This window comes from Lactuca virosa, chromosome 8 (genome assembly GCF_052849685.1).
Source record: "Lactuca virosa cultivar CGN04683 chromosome 8, Lactuca_virosa_CGN04683_v6, whole genome shotgun sequence".
In the NCBI taxonomy this organism is placed as follows: domain Eukaryota; kingdom Viridiplantae; phylum Streptophyta; class Magnoliopsida; order Asterales; family Asteraceae; genus Lactuca; species Lactuca virosa.
The window spans coordinates 326,695,808-326,701,243 of record NC_136433.1 but is presented as its reverse complement, the minus strand read 5'-3'; the positions used below and the strand labels follow the sequence as shown (position 1 = coordinate 326,701,243).

The following is a 5,436-nucleotide window of genomic DNA, read 5'->3' as shown; positions in this document are numbered from 1 at the left end:
GACTTCTTGACAACTATTTGATATATGCATATCTAGTCATATATTTCATGCATTATCATAATATTTATGCTTATTATAGAACAAAAAGTACTTATTATGTTTAATATCTGTTATTTAGGGTAAAAGACATGCTTGGAAGCAATATGGAAGCTGGGAGCAGGAAATGCTAGCTTAGACAAGATCAAGACACAAAAAGAATGTTGCTAGACAACTTGACCACTCGTCAATATTTTGGCCATATCTCATGACTCGTAAAAACGATTGACATGATTCAAAATTATTTGAAAACTTGACGAAATTTCGGACGAATTTCATGTTTTGCGAAAATGATGATTCCCAACTACCACGACATGGTAAATCGAAACCCCGCGATCATTGAGCTGACTTGGAGAATACGGGATTTCTATGTAGACCACGATGTGGTGCCATTTACCACGACATGGTGACCATATTTTAGGCAAGTATATATATCCGAACATTAGGTTGAATTTGTGGACTTCCAACCGACTTTCTTGAGAAGTATTGCGACAAAAACCCTTTAGCAAACCCTTAGGAAAGAAGAAATCGACTGGAGCTTAAGAGTTGAAGAGATCTAGAAGAAAACATCATCAATTCATTCGGTTTGCTAGAATTTTATCATGTCTATTCTAGTTACCTTTGATTTCTTGTTTGTTTCTGTTTTAGTTATGTGCTAATCACCCTAAACTTCTATTAGGGATGATGAATCTTAAACCAATGTGTTGATTTCATGCTTTTATGACAATCTTATTTGGCTTTTCTTGTGTTTGATGAATTATAACCCTAGCATGCTAAAGTTTTAGTCTTTATTCACTTTCATTTAAGCTCTATGTAGTAGATGATCATTCTAGCTGGATTAACTTGATTTCTAGTTGTTTATGATCATTAAATAATTAGATCTTGTGATTGAACAAATCATAGAGTTAGGCAAATAAAGTTAATAACTTTGGGTGTGTTAGAGAGCATTAATTATCCATATTATGTACTTGAATTGCTACCTTGATCATAGATTAGTAATTCCTAATTTCATCATTCATAGTCCAAATTATCTTTATATCAATTTTGTGTTGAACTTGTACTTGATTCCATAGTAGTTCATAAATTGAGAAACACTAGAGTTCTAAATCATAGTAACTAGTATTAATTAACTGGAAGCCAATATAAAATGTCTATTAGAAATCAACCATAGGGGAAAGGTAATTCTGAACTAACAGGAGTACTCTTTAATATTTGAAGTAAAAACCGTTTTCTTTATTTGCTTAGTCGTTATTTGTTTGATTTAAGTTAGCTGAACTAGCAAATTAGTAAAACCCCCAATTTACTTGTTTTATTTAGTTAATTATTAGTAGTTATTTTATTAATTAGAATTCTGTTCCTTGTGAAAGACACCCGACTTATCCAACTATACTATACTCCGACTAGGTATTAGTTAGTTAAGTTAGTTAGGTTTATAGATTTAAAAGTTGATAGGTATATTTTTGTTCATCAAGTTTTTGGCGCCATTTCCGGGGAACGACTTATTTGATTTATAGTTTAAATATTTTTAGTTAATTCGATCCTTTTTGTAGGGTGAAAACTGCAATAAGTTATTTTTTCTGCACTTGTTTTTCCTTCTGAATACTAACCACGGCGTGGTCATATTAAGCAGGTCGTGGAGACGTCTCAGTTAAATTTTAAGTTTAGTGTTTTTTTTTTAAATTCCTTTTACGCATTTTTTTTGATTCAGTTGTGTATGACCCGCAGATCAAAGACACCATTGACACCACCATCTGAACATCCGGAGTCAGCATGTTATAAAAAGAAAGACAAACACGTTGGAGAATCAAGCAACAAGTCGGTAAACGAAAGCAAGTTTGAAAGCTTTGAGAAGACTCCTAACAAAAAACGAAGCTGGTTACGAGCCCAAAACAAAATCAGAAAAAGAAGTAAGCGAACCCGAAAGCGAAGACGAGCTGACCAACATTGCGGACATGACTATGTATGCATACAAGAACCGAATTCGTGAGGACACCGGTACGGGCCTTGTGCAACCCGAAGTTCCCGCCACTGCCAACTTCGAGCTCAAGGCACACATCCTTTCTGCGCTAAAAGATATTTCATTCCACGGAAAATATCATGAAGACGCATACAAACACCTCGATGAAGTCAATGACATCGTCGATTATTTTAATATTCCAAATGTAGCACGAGAAACGGTGTTGTTAAGAATTCTTCCGGTCACCTTCAAGGGAGCAACAAAATATTGGTTGAAGGCACTCCCACTCGGTGCAATCACAACATGGGCATAAATGCGTGAAGAATTCATTCAACAATTTTTCCCACCATCGAAGGTTTCTAAATTAAAGAAAGCTATTGAAAATTTCGAGCAACAAGAGGGGGAATCATTGTATGAAGCATGGGAGAGATATAAAGGGATAATAAGAAATTGTCCCCAAAATGATCTTAATGAGCAACAAGAAATATCTATATTTTATGATGGGGTAAACGTCACAAAGAGGCAACTCCTCGATTTTCAAGGACCATTAACATAGAAGAATCTCACAACAATTAAAGAATTTTCACAACATTCAAGAGAATATCATAACCCTCGACAAGACGTAGCAATAGGATACAAGGATGGAAATGGTGCTTCGGAAGACACGGCGGCAGTTTTGGCAATGTTAAATAACATGGATCGAAGAATGACAAAAATGGATCAATCCATACATGCAATACATGTGGGTTGTGAAAATTCCAATGGTCCACACTCAACCAAGGATTTCCATTTAGATGAAAATGGGAATAAAAAAGCTCAAGTTTGTTATTCTAGTGGAGATCGATTTGATGAAGATTGGAGAAAGTCAAAGAAAGAATGGCTGCTGTATGAAGATTACAAGAAGCCAAAAGAAGAAAAATATAGGCAAACAGGACATGGCTACTACCAAAAAGAACAACCGCCACCTAAGAAGAAGATGGTCTTTGAGTCAATGCTTAATAGGTTCATGGAAGCTTCTGAAAAATAACACGATGCAACTGATGTTACCATTAGAAACCAACAAGCTTCCATCAAAAACATTGAGACTCAACTCGGGCAATTCACTACACTAGTTAATGAACCGTTACCACCTAAAATTCCCGATCACAAAGCACAACCACATGTCATGGCCATATCCACTAAAGAAGACACCATCTCTAAGTTTTTAGAGGAATTAGATGAAGACACAAAGAAGCCCGATCCACAACGAAAAGAAAGAAGATTAACGAAAAAGACGAAGCTGGTGTACAGGTGTTACGACATGAGGACCACATGCTCACTTTCGTGGACAGGTCTGGGCAGAAAAATTCCTCTTTTGTCAAACCATATCAACCTCCGCTACCATTTCCTTCTCGAGAAAAGGCACATCCATTGGAAAAAGAGCACAAAAGATTTATCCAACAAGTCAAGGGTATTCCATTTAATACGCCATTTATTGAAGCATTAGCCAAAATTCCCGAATACGTTAAATTTCTGCAAGATCTCCTCGACACTTGCCAACAATTAGAGAAGACTTTCAAGGTGGTTCTTAGTGAACAATGTTCAATGGTAATTATGGAAGGAATACCAAAGAAATGGGAGAGCCTCGATGCCTTACTCTACCATGTGAGTTTGGAAATAACACAAAGACATTTTCCTTAGTCGATTATGGGGCTGGTATAAACTTAATGCCTTATTCATTTTATCAGAAGCTCAACCTTCTAGAATTGAAGACCACAAGGATGAAAATTTTATATGGAAAATCATTCGGTGACTCATCCTCGAGGCATAATTGAAGATATATTAGTAAAAATTGGAAAATTTGTTTTTCTAATTGACTTTTTGGTCATAGACATGAAAGAGGATGAAGATATTCCTATTATCCTTGGACGGCCATTACTTAATACCGTGCGAGCCTTGGTAGATATTCGTGAATCAAACCTCACCTTACGAGTGGGAAAAGAAGAGATGACATTCAGACTTGAGGAAGGATTTGAGAAGTCTAAAATTCAAAATGAAGTGTTCTTTATGGATGAAGATAATGAGCTTGAAGAGCTTGAAAATTAGTGGAAGAAGAAGTACAACTAAGAGAAGAAATAAAGCATACAAAGCCTAATATCTCAGTTTCCATGATTTTTGAAGTCTTTGCCTTTACCACACCGCAAGTTTAAGTTGAGGAGGATATCGAAAGTAAAGAAGAAGAGTTGATTTTAAGTGAAGAGGAAACTGAGAAAAACAAGGAGATAGAGATTGATAAGGTGGAAGTGGAAACCAAAGGATGAGAAAAGGGAGAAGGAAGTATACAAAGAAAAAAATAAGGAAACGAAACGCAAACACGAGGAAAACGCTACCACAAGGAAGAAGGAGAACTCGGAGAAGGCATATATAAGAAGGGTGAAAGCTTACAAAAGAAAGTGGAAAGAAAAAAAAAAGAAAAGGGAGATCCCACTCCCAACCACAATAACGTAGAGTGGGAAGGAGTCTGGCTTACGAATCCATTAGAAAGAAGTGCTTGTCGGGAGGCAACCCGATGTTTTTAGAGTTTGCATTTTCTTTTCTTTTTTTTTTATTTAGGTTTAGATTTATTTTAGCTTAACCGATTGATCATGTGTTTCTCTAGTCTTTTGATCTTATATTTTAGTGTTGAAAGAAGTGAAGCAGTGAAGGAGCTTAATTGGAAATAGCCGGGAAATTTTAGAAGACTAGAACCTAGAAGCCGCATTTTTTAATAAGTGTGGGGTACTTAACGGGAAGAGTTTTGAAAAAAAGAACTCTGTAAAGACACCGCGACGTGGTCATCATTACAATTTTGTGGAAATTCAGATTTTCACGATGAAACGAGTTATGATTAATCACCATGTCGTGGCCCTCAATTACCACGACATGGCATTTCTTATTTTCGCGACCCGATTTCCACCATCGACACCACGACGTGGCGTCGCTTTCCCACATATTTTTCCTGCACATTTATGAGTAGTTGCATGGGTCTAGTTTCCAGTTACATTTTCAAGATGTCCAAACTTTCCCACCAAAAATCAGAATTCGATCTCACCACTACTACCCTAGGGGAGTCTGTTCCCTTTTCTCCATTTTTACTGCTTTTATGTGCTTAAATTGTTTTATGCATACATTGAGGGCATTGTATAAAATAAGTGTGGGGTAGGGGTCGTAAAAGGAATTTAAGTTTAAATCGGAGAATAAAATTGCTAGATTGAAAAAATTTTATTTTTTTAAAATACTATTGATCTGAAATAATAATCTAAAAAATTAAATCTAGTGATAATTTAAAACTTAAGTTGCTAGTATTGTGTGAGATGATCCAATGCGAGCTCAAATGTTTAATTGAGCCAATATATGTTATAGTATATATGTGGCTTCCTAGTTCTAGTGAAAGGTCATGAGATATGAAAGGTAATCTGGTAGTT

The 5,436-nt window shown here is 35.9% G+C and overlaps 1 non-coding gene across 1 annotated transcript; it reads right to left on the bottom strand.

The window, feature by feature from the left end:
- Positions 1 to 2,354: 2,354 nt before the first annotated feature.
- LOC145135058 (small nucleolar RNA R71) lies at positions 2,355 to 2,461 on the bottom strand. The gene has a single exon (XR_013719538.1). It is a non-coding gene; the product is annotated as a small nucleolar RNA R71 (small nucleolar RNA).
- Between the last annotated feature and the right edge of the window lie 2,975 nt (positions 2,462 to 5,436).